Here is a 12,330-nt window from a genome sequence, read left to right as displayed (position 1 = left end):
TGGTCGAATTAGATTAGTTTCTCACACATTCCTAAAGCTAATCATGTAATGAATGTTTGGTCACAATGCCGCAGTATCTCCCAGGCTTTCTGCTTCAATACATATACCATATCTATTAGCCCAGAATCTCTCTGGTGCATATGGTCTAAATCACCCAGAAGGACAGCCTGGGCCAAGATTAAGCTTTGGGCCAGCGTTGAACCCTCAATCGCCCCACTCTCTGTGCATTGTGTATGTACACTTTCACCTTCAAGAAGAAAAGTAACTTCACACTGCAAACTACACATGACAGTGACAGCTTAATTATATTTTGCCTACAGCCCAAGAAACCGACCAGAATTCCTGAATTGAAGTTATACCTTCATCAAGGTCTGTTTTAGTCATACACAAGCAAGTTTACCCTGCTCAACATCCCAATAAGTTTGCATAACTTCAATAAAATCAATGGTTTTACATATGTTTTTAAAAGTTAAATCAACACAATAGTTTATACAATGTAAGGACGAGACTTAGCTTGAGGCGCAACCAAAGCGTCAGTCAAATTGTTGTAGTAACACAACCACAATTACAACTTCTGTGTCCGTCAAGTGATTCCCAAAAAACATACATTTGGCGAAAAAAAACACTTCCCAATAGACCTGAAATGCCTCAGTGGGTATTTTCTTTCTTGGTAAACAAAATAGCCAGAGCATATCTACATTTGGAGGATTTCCTCTACATTGCTACAGCTTAGCAGACTAGCTAGCAGACTAACCTTTCCCCAGCTCAGATCACAATACCTCTAGCTCCTCAACAATGCTTGAGTAACAAATTACAAGCATGGCTGTTAATCAGTGCATAGTTTTATTTATTTGGTTGATCAACTTTCCAGTATGAAAACTTAAAATAGCTTCAAACGTAAATCAGAGCATAGAATTGAGGGTTTGACTGCGGCTAGCAGCTAACGGTGCTAACAGCGCTAATACCGCTAACAACATAAAAAGACAAATCTTTCTACCTCAGCTCAGATCACAACACCTCTGGCTCCTAATCAACAATGCATAAGTAACATGTACCACCAGCTTGGCTTTATTGCTATGAAAGTGAATTGAATTAAACTGAAGGGGCAACTTTTCAATGGCTAAACACAAGTGTTCAGAATTTGATCTATATTTGGAATAAAGGGTTCATAGCTTGCCAAAAATACCATATTGTGTACCACAGTTAAAGGATAACATTGAGTTAATATAGTTCCATGCTCCTCAATCCCTAAAGGTTCCCAGTTCTACCTAATGTGTCCTTAAAAGGGAATATAGCACTAAGAACTCTGCACCCTGTTTTTTATTCAAATGCATTTTAGCATAGACGAGGCACCCAGTAGCTAGCTAGTTTCAGTCTTTATTGTTGGTTAATCAACGCTTCCGACTGACTGCCACAGTCATACTCCCCTGCTGTTGGCCACTGAGCAGTTTCATCGCAGCAGGATAAAAGTGCCAGTGTAACAAGGCCTTTAGGGCTGTGATGCTTTTAGAAACTAGGTTGAGGGAGTTACTCATAATTTGGCCTTTGCAACGCTGAATTATGAAATGAGGTATCTTATTCAACCTCGTGCAAGACAGGCGCATTGTGAGCTCCCCACAAATGACGGATTGTTTTCACTTGTTGTAACATTTTCAGGCTAAATGAGACATTGACATGCTTGTTAAGTGCTACATTTTTGCCACAGGATCATGGTATTTGGTGCAAAGATGTTGTGAGGAAAAAATAAAAGGGCTTGATCTGAGTCATACTTTTGCCTGAGTGGGGACAAAAGAACAGGCCACGGTTTGTGTCTCGTTTTGATTCTAGCATTGAAAGCAATGCTTGCCCCTCAAGGCTGCATGCTCAGCCCTCTCCTCTCCCTGTTCACTCACGACTGCGTGGCCACACACAGCTCCAACACCATCGTGAAGTTTACTGACGACACGACAATCATCAGCCAGATCACAGACAGCGAAGAGACGGCGTACAGAGAGGAGGTCGAAAACCTGACATCTTGGTGCCAGGATAACAACCTCCATCTCAACGTCAGCAAAACAAAGGAGCTGATTGTGGATTACAGGAAGCAGCAGAGAGAGGGACATGCCCCCATCGCCATCAATGGGACAATGGTGGAGAGACTCAGCAGCTTCAGGTTCCTCGGTGTCCACATCACTGAGGACCTGACATGGACTCTTCACACCATCACCATCACCAAGAAAGCTTGACAGCAGCTCTTCTTCCTCCGTAGGCTGAGGAGGTTCAACATGGACTCCAGGATACTCTGCAACTTCTACAGGTGCACCATAGAGAGTATCCTGACTGACTGCATCACGGCCTGGTACGGCAGCTGCACCGCCCTCAATCGTAAGGCTTTACAGAGGGTGGGGAAAACTGCACAGAACATCACCAGAACGGAGCTGCCATCCATGGAGGACCTTTACTCCCAGCGGCTCAGGAAGAAAGCCCTCAGGATTATAAAAGACCCCCATCACCCCAGCCACAAACTGTTCTGTCTGCTGCCGTCTGGCAGGCGCTACCGCAGCATCCGGACTAAAACCACCAGATTCAGAGACAGTTTCATCCCGCAGGCAATAAGACTGCTAAACAACTGAACTGCTGAAACAACATCTGTTAAACACCTGAACTGTTGAAACAATATCCATAACATTCATCTGCTACTTAGTAATTATTTATCTATTATCTAATATATCATTCCAATAGCTTGTATATAGACTCGTATTGCACTTTTCCACTTTTTTTTATTTTTTTTTTTCTCACTTTTTTAAAACTATTTTTTTTTTTTATTACTTTTAATAGAGTATATTTTAATATTGTCTGCTTATCTGTATTATTGTGTTGCATTGTTGGAGAAGCCTGTGACCTAAGATTTTCAACGACATAATTACTCTGTAACTATGTTAGTTTGACAATAAAGAACCTTGAACCTTGAACAACACAAACAAACTAGATAGCATGCCACCACGCTAGCAACCAAGAAGCACGAGAGGAACCTGGATTAGCATGCTATCCATTAGCTATTCATATCTAAAAACATTCCAATGATAAAAATAGGTCAGATGGGGGTTTAAACACTGCTCCATGGCCTTAGGATTTTCAGAGCTAACAAAGATGAGAGGACAGTTTGATCCAGCATGGTGGCACTATGTATTTTGATAGGCGTCGTAATCTCAGAGTAAAGCAGAAACAGAATAAAGCTGAAGGCTGGTGGAAGCAGGAAGCACAGCAAAACTGATTCAGGATGGCAGCCATTATATTGTAGATGTCAAGGTTTGTTTCATGTTTTAAGAGTGTTTACTGCCAACCCATAATGAAAAAACTCTGAATTACTTTAACCTTTACTAGATACGAATATGGTATGGTAACTGTTTATGTATTAATTTAATTATTAATGAGGGTCCTAAATGCATTGTCAAGAAAATAAATTGAGACTTTAATTTTTTGAGAATACATTTATCATATCATATAATATTTATTTTGAAAAAACAGTGGTGCCCCATTGAGTTAAATCCTGCTAATTAATGTAATGATAATGTGATGATAATCATAATGACTAATTGTTTAATGCATTTGGAGATATAGGCAAACACATTATCAAACTGCTGCAGAATCAACCCCATTCATTATTTAATTAATATTAATAGTTTTGATAATTAGCAATAATGTGTTAATAAACTACATTAAATGTGTTAATAAAGGACCAATTGATTAGATATGAATATGACATTTGTTCGTATTATGTGGAAATGCACTGCACTGAAATAGATTTCTGTGTATGTTAATATTTATTTTCACTCACTGAAATCAATATTCAAATGGCCAAAACATAAAATGGTGGAACAAATTAGTACTGCAAGCAACATGCTAGTCCGAATGAACCAATATGTTGTTACTGTATAAAACTGTCTAAATAGAAATGCAGGAGAGAATGAACTGATAGTTCTGTTATTCTGCCTACATATTTCATATATGTGCCTTCATGCAGAAAGCGTTCATACAAACTCCCCCCACTGCAAATACACACCACACACACACACACACACACACACACACACACACACACACACACACACACACACACACACACACACACACACACACACACACACACACACACACACACACACACACACACACACAAGGTCTGCGCCTTGGTGAAGTTGCAGCCTCAGCACAGTTCTCTGACAGCCTTTGGTTGTCACGAAGATGATGAGGTCAGAGGTTTGGGGGCGGAGTTTGATCCTGATTGACAAAGACAGGCCTGACATAATCTCTACCAGTCAACCAGCCTCCCACTAGACCCTATCTGTGTGTGTGTGTGTGTGTGTGTGTGTGTGTGTGTGTGTGTGTGTGTGTGTGTGTGTGTGTGTGTGTGTGTGTGTGTGTGTGTGTGTGTGTGTGTGTGTGTGTGTGTGTGTGTGTGTGTGTGTGTCAGACTGTATTTCAGTGAGAATACATGTCTCTCTCTATGGCTCTCTGGCATACAGTATTTGTGTGTGTGTTTTTGCACTTCAGCGTGTCCAAGGCATATCATAGCATAAAGGTTGGGACGGACAAAACCTGGAGAGAATTTGTGTGACATATATATCTTTATATATGAGTGTGTGTGTTTGTGTGCAAAGCCCTGTATGTGTGTATTTTGGAGTTAAAGCAAAAGTGACATGGAAGAGAGACAGATATATTTTGACAAGAGATTGTGTCAATCTTTTAGTGAGACCATATCTTCCCTCTGGAATTTACACTGTCTCTCTCTGTCAGAGAATAATACACTCACCCATATTTGGCTATGTTCAAATACTTCAACTTTAAAATGTCTATTTTTACAGGAAAGGACAGATTGTGAGGCATTTTTTGAACTGGGACATTTTAAATATTGCTTTTTATACTTCTTAATGAGATCATACGCATGTTCTGTTTGATACATTTGCATTATTAAAGCAAACAACTAAGGCCAACCACTAAGAAGTCTGTATTAGCGCAGCAGGCCACTGGAACAATCACTTCTAGCATGTTAAAGCCAAAGATGACAGGAGAGGGGGTGGGGTGACTGGAGGCATGTAGGCTTATGGAAAATGTCTCAATCATCCCCCCTAAGGGCTTATTAATTCATAGTAATTACATAAATGACTGACCTATAAAGGCGTGACATTAAACTTGCAAATGTGTCTTTTTTGCAATGCAACATTATTTTGGTACTCTTTCGGTTTTCAAAAGACTAAAATGTAAAATATACATAAATAACAAGCAATTAAAGCAAACAAAACATTTGTTCCAGATAAAATACACAAAGTCTCCAGAGAAAATGTAAGGGATCCCCAAAGTTATTTTGGTTAATCTTCAGATGAAAATGAATGTGTCTACGAAACGTCATTGCAATCTATTCAATAGTTACAAAGACATTTTACCAGAACACAATCATAAGCGCATTGGTAGAAAGGGCTGGGGATTGTTTCGAAATATGTTACGAGTACCTCTGAAGTGATACTTGTTTACTAGTTGTTTGGCCAACTGGCAACCAACCAATCAGATAACAGCAGTGTGATGTGGAACGGGCAAGTAGGGGAGGTAACCATAGAAACAAAAGTAACTAGCTGTAGCTACTTCACGGTGAACAAATTGCTAACATGTGAAGGCAGCTTTACGCCCACCCTGTGGGTCCCCCTAAGGTTAACACTGTTATCTCTGTCAGTATTGGGCTGCTGTTTGCGCTGTGAGCGCCATGAGCTGCTACTATGGTTAGCTGCTAGCACTGACAAAACATGACATGACACACACAGACAATTGTTTGCCAATCCATGGCACAAATGTTTGAACTGCTGGTGGCGCTAAATTAAAAGTCAGGGATAACTTCAGTAAGTAGGGTTTATCCTCTGGAATCAATGAATGGCTCTTCCAATTTATATGTCAATTCATCCAATTGTTGTTTAGATTTCTTAGTCTGGACCAACAGACAAAAATGAAAAATTCTCCCAAAGTTCAGGCAAAAAAATGCATCCATACAGTTATAAAAAAGAAATAGTATGCAAACCAACAGATCCACACCGAAACGCTTATATTTTATAATACGTTGGACCACAATATCTGCGTTTGTGCCCATGTGTTTGTGTATAAAGCCTGACACGGGACTGCATTATTCACTGGATGGAGATCAGATTGACCTGTTTTTTCTTTAGATCTAACACATTCTCTGGGGCCACCCACATACACAAATACACTTAACTCATTGGTTTGACACAGAGACATAAATGTACTACACTCATGCAATGTTTATTGTCATGTGTAAATGTGTATGTGTGTGTGGGGGGGTTTGCCAAGGTTGTTAATAGTGAGCTGATATAGAAGCTCTGCGGTATCAGCAGATCAATATTGTTATTCAAACAAGCCATGGAGGAGACTAGAGAGCACTCTCTCCATCCTTTTATATCTCGTTTACATCATCATCTTACTCTCCCTCATTATTCTTCAATTTTCTCCCCCTTTGTTCTCTGTCTTAATGTTCTCCTATTATCTCCATGCATCTTCCATCTTGCTTCCTCCTACAGCTTTATCCTCTTCCACATGTCTTCCTCCCACTTTCTGTCCAACCCAGTCTCACGGCATTTCGTGTTATAGTCACAACATTTAATCTATTGATTCGTGTTCACCAACACGATTTCCCCCTTTTTTTCGTGTCACACAGAACGATTTAAAAGCAATGTATTTCTATTGGTTGTGTGTTTCGTGCCTGCAGCACGTCTTTTTGTCCGGTCGGGTCTTGGAAGACCGGAAGCTGTGGGGTTCATAAAAACATGTTCTTACTCAATATCAAGCCACGATTATTGTTTTTATTTTTAAATCGTATAATGTCGGAATTTTTTTTACTGAAATCTGTATTTTTTTAAATGTTTTTTTTCCTTCTAATTTGTTATTCTTTTCTAAATAACACACTGTTATTTACTCAACAATAACACACAATTATCCTTGTTTTTATTTATTTGTTTGATTCTTTAATCTCTGGCTTTTTTGCCATCCGTCAGGAAGTGAATTTCAAAATAAAGTAACAGGAAACAGACGTAAGCCTATAAGGGACATTTCGAGCATCATTGCGATACACACCCACTGAACTGATTACCCAAGATCCTCAGTTATGTTTTAAGCTCGGTGATTGGATGTTTTAGCCGCAATGCACGTTGAGATATGGTGTTAATGCGATATGAAATCCGAAAAACATTTAGGAGTTTAGGATGGCCGAAGACACTACACTACCCATAATCCTCAGCTATCGTTTGGGACTACAGTCCCTTTGCTTGACAAACCCCATGATTAATCTTCAAGCTCTGGGATTGGATGTTGGAGTGGCAGTGTGCCAAGATTAGGCAGAGCGTCAAACAGCTCTTTGAAATGGAACAAAACCATGGCAGACTATCCAAAACTGGACTCGAACGGGAACAGCCCCCCCCCCCAGAACTACACATGCTGGCTATTGTGTTTCGCAAAATGTTCTATGGGACGTCTCTACTGGGAACGTTTTCGTTTTTTTTTTAGAAGTTGCCAGTATTAAACTTAAAACATATCATTTATAAATCGCTTGTGTCCATAATGGGCAGCATTAATATATACCCACATGACAGCTCATTGTTACTTTGTAATTCTACTCCACTACAATTCAGAGGTTAACCTGGTATTTTTACTCCACTACATTTATTTTAGTTACTTTACAGATTTGGATTAATGATGTGAAATATAAACAACCTTGTCTTCAAGTTAGACAACTAATGTCTGGGTTAGTGTTCATGACTTCATGTCATCTTAATGTTTAATCTTAATGCACACGCATTTTACGTGCTTTCCAATAGTTTTAAATAGATGTATTCCACTGTTAAATAACCTGTTCAATACAAATATGTCACTTGTAAAAAGTAAATAACATTTCTGTGAACTGATATTTGTTTAGTGAGCTTATTAGAGGATGTTCCTTGAAAGATTGTAAAATGTCAATGAAGATGTCAGACTTAGTATATTTGTTAATAATTACATACAATACATGGAATTTGTGTGTGTTCCAAGTGAATCTGCGGCCCCCTGGTGGTACATAAATTATGTGGCCCCCACCACCATCCAAGTTGCCCATCCCTGACCTATTGCATTATGGTCCATGTGTTGCAGAGAGTAGAGAGAAGTTGCAGAATACAGAGTGCTGTGATGTGACCGGAGCTGATAGGGATCCATTAGTGGGAACGTCATGGAGGCTGGACGTGTCGCCTACAGGCACACAACAGTCAGCGCTGGTCATCGTCATACATGACAAAATAAACAACGCAGACAGGACTTTGACAGGAGTCATCACTCAAAAGCGAAAAAAAAAGAACTGAGAAAGATGATGACAAGTTGGTAAGGGTTAAAAGTTCAACCCCCGTACACACGACGTGTTAATTGTTTAAAAGTTCGTACACGTGGAAAAGCATTTGATAGAATACACATTTTATTTTGAAGCCATGACGAATTAACATATTGATATTGATGTAAACACAGTGTTGTCTCAGGGTTTAGGAGAGCAGATCAAACAATCCTTTTTGTCTTACATGATAGAAGTGAAAAATAGTTTTCAGTCAGAGGAAGCGTATATAAAGAGTCTTGGAAAGAATAGAGGTCAGAGTAAAGTTCTTGTTGTTGGTTGTTCCTAGAGTCTCTAAAAGTACAATGGGAGCCAGAGCCTTTTCTTATCAAGCTCCACTTTTGTGGAATCAGCTTCCAGTTTGTGTTCGGGCGGCAGACACCCTATCCGTTTTTAAGAGTACGCTTAAGACCTTCCTTTTTAATAAAGCTTATAGTTGATAAAATAATCTAATAAGAGTGCGCTGACGTAGATACGTTGTGCCTCTTCACCTATACATTTGAGTTCTTACTCTTTTTCCTTACTGATGGTATGTCATTTGGTTGTGTGTGTAGACGGTGGAAGCAGGGAGAGGCATATACGTGCCTTGATCCCTGCCGAGTCAACGCTCAACTGTTGATTGGTGTCAGTGCCAAAACAACTTTTTAGGAGCAATGCGATCGGTTTCCCTCAACCTATCCGAAGGGAGTATATGTACAGTATGTTGTGCCTCTCCACCTCTGTTCCTTACTTCTTACTTCATTATTACATGTTACTTGTCAGACGCTTTTATCCAAAGCGAATTACATACTCAATACTGTGGACAATCCCCACAGGAGCAATTTGAGGTGAAGTGTCTCAGGGACACAATGACATGCTGACTGCAGTGGGGTTTGAACCTGTGACCCGCTGATCGGAAGACCTACGGACAACTCACTACGCCACACGCCTCATCCTCAACCTATCCTAAGGGAGTGCATGTACGTAGACACGTTGTGCCTCTCCACCTCTGTTCTTTACCTCTTACTTGCTACCCCTTTCCCTCAACCTATCCTAAGGGAGTCCATGTACATAGACACGTTAGTTTAGCTGCTATAGGCTTAGACTGTCGGGGGACACCTTACTTCTTCCTTCTGTCTGTTTGTACCTGTGTACTCTCATGTTCCGTATAACCCAGCTTCCCCCAAATTTCTTTTTGGTGTCTATCTACGCCGGGATCCTGAGTCGTGGCTGATCCTGTTGCTGCGGTCCTGTGTCCTGGATCCTCTATCCTGAGTTCTGGATTTAAGTCCTGGACTTCGAGTCATGGCTGAACCTGTCACTGTGGTCCTGCCTGACTCTCATCATACTACTTCCCTGATGGCTCCCACAGGATTGTTGACATCCTCGTGGATTCATCTTCTTATTATAGACACATGCATTTCCAAACATTTGGACTACCTATGTTGCAAATGTATTATCTCTTCGATTTACACACGGCATCTATTGCACGTCTGTCCGTCCTGGGAGAGGGATCCCTCCTCTGTTGCTCTACCCGAGGTTTCTCCCATGTTTTCCCTTTAAACTGTGGGTTTTCTCTGGAAGTTTTTCCTTGTACGATGTGAGGGTCTAAGGACAGAGGGTGTCGTATTGTCATACTGATATTCTGTACACACTGTGAAATCCACTGAGACAAATGTAACATTTGTGATATTGGGCTATATAAATAAACATTGATTGATTGATTGCTAGCTGCTATAGCGGCTGTGTGTTTGTGTGCTGTATCTCAAAGCATTTATCTCACTGAAAGGAACATTTATAGAAGTATGTATATGTGTTTGTGTATAGAGAAACTTGTGTGTGGCAGAACTGTCTACAGTGACCTCTGTGTCCCTCTCTGCCCACAATGACTCAACAAAACATCCAGGAAAAAGCTTTATAAGCTTTCTCTCCAGGTTGAGGGGCAAAGCAGGACACAATTGTTCTGTTTAAATTATGTAGAAACACATTACTATGTACTATAAATATAGTATAGTACTAACTTATGTTATATTTAAAGTAGAAAAAAAGTATGGAGAACTTTTCAAATATATTGTTATATTAACTCTCATAACGTTCTACAGTTGGCTTATATTCACTCACTTAGATCACAGGATTATCAATAATGTATTTTCTATACATAATTGTTATTCAATTATTCCATTAACTTTTATCAATGAGTTCATAACCCCAAAGTCATCATGTTTACATATAAGGAGTTTATCGTTGTTTTATACAAGGAATATTAAAGGAAGTCATTAATACGTTAGTCACTAGCCAATCGTTATGCACACATCTCACATAACCCAAACATGAATTCCCTGCCTCACCTTTGAAATCCACCTCATGTAGCACAACAATTAAGCACTTTTGGCTAAAAGTCAATACTTGACTGGAGATGATATTCCATTCCATTTCAAAATAAATAGTTGCCTTCTGTTCAAACCAGTACTGTGGTTTTACTGTGGATGTAAACTTTAATTTAATTGAGTGAGTTACTTTGAGGTTTCCAATTTAAACTCCAATTTTAAGCCCAACAACTTCAGGTCAGTGAAGTTCACCTTTTCCTCCTTTGACATGCCCCCACTTACTCTCAGACAGTTACTGCTTGTATACACGGGGAAGAAAGGCACAAAAAGAGTTTTAATTATTTTTCTAAGGAGACTTGGCGTTTTCCTCATAATTGTTCCTCTTCCTCTAGTTAATTTATTCATTACATCGTCTGTTTCTAGAAACAGGTGAAACCTTTAAAAAAAGAGCAGCAGTGATGACAAGGGAAGCTATGACAAGAAAGATCACACGATAAGAATCAAACCAACACAATATGACTGTGGGGATGAGTCTTTATTGCAAATGAATCTGTTGCCATGTCCCCTTGTCCTTTGGGATATTGGGATTTCCTCAGCACGTCAACAACATAAGCAACAAAGCTGTTTTCAATGACAGTGCTTTCAGGGAGGAGAGCTCCAGAGGCTCAAATGGTTCTGTTCTGCTGCATACACTTTAATTGTGGAATGAGCAAGCCCCCTGTCCACCAGTATCTGTCAATGGGACAGAATAGAGCCAAAAGTACATGATAGAGGCTCTAGACTCCTTTCTTCACACCACTGCTGGAATCCCAACCACTTCGTCCTGTGACAGGCTGTGGTGGATCCTGTTCCTGCTGCCTGGATAGTCTGAATAACTTTGTCAGACAGTCCCTCCCGTCTCAGCCTGTCCCTCTCAGGAGCCAAGCCCAGAGTGGGTAACGCCCCTATTGCACCTGCGGTGGAAAGGCGTAGAGCAGCTATCTTGGCCATGGCTCGTGTGCAAACGTGTCCACCCCCAAGGGTGGATTGTCCTGCCGAGCCAGGGAGAACCACCATTCGTCTGGCAGGGGCCCGCTTCTTGACATGAGGCTGGCCCCCCTGTTCTCCAGTCCTGGAATGTGGGGGGCCTCTAGAGATAAAAACATTCTCTGAGACCCACAACCACAGGTTCTCCGCTGCGCTAAACAAGGCGGCGGAGCTGACTCCGTCCTGCCTGTTGATGTAAGCCACTGTGGTGCGGTTGTTGCTCCTCACCAGCACATGTTTGCCCTGCAGTAAGGGTGTGCAGTGCTTTAGGCTACTGCCCGTAGCTCTAGAAGGTTAATGTGCCGAGTTTCTGTCAGAGGCCAGCCACCACCTATAGCTCTCTCTAGGCAGGTCCCCCCCATCCTGTCACGGGTGCATCTCGAACACTGTGACGTAGGCGGTCTCCTGCCCCTCAGGAGTCAGACTCAGTAGGACTCAGAGTCTGCATGATGGTCAAAGCTGTCACCATTGCCCCCTGTCGCAGTCTAAAAACTGCCTGAAGCAGGGATGCCTGTCTGGTCTCTGACAGGGTGGCACGTAGTCTGCCTGCATCGAGCAAAATCCACAGATACTCCACCTGCTGGTGAGGTATGGGACTGCTCTTCT

At 41.0% G+C, this 12,330-nt stretch overlaps 1 protein-coding gene across 7 annotated transcripts in view; it reads right to left on the bottom strand.

Moving 5' to 3' along the window:
* il1rapl2 (interleukin 1 receptor accessory protein-like 2) overlaps positions 1–12,330 on the bottom strand; it is a 608,994-nt gene that overhangs the window by 389,671 nt on the left and 206,993 nt on the right. The gene's annotated exons all lie outside the window — the stretch shown is intronic.

Source organism: Gymnodraco acuticeps, unplaced genomic scaffold, assembly GCF_902827175.1.
Source record: "Gymnodraco acuticeps unplaced genomic scaffold, fGymAcu1.1, whole genome shotgun sequence".
NCBI classification, from domain to species: Eukaryota; Metazoa; Chordata; class Actinopteri; order Perciformes; family Bathydraconidae; genus Gymnodraco; species Gymnodraco acuticeps.
Note: the sequence above shows the minus strand (reverse complement) of the source record. Positions and strands in the feature narration are given on the sequence as shown.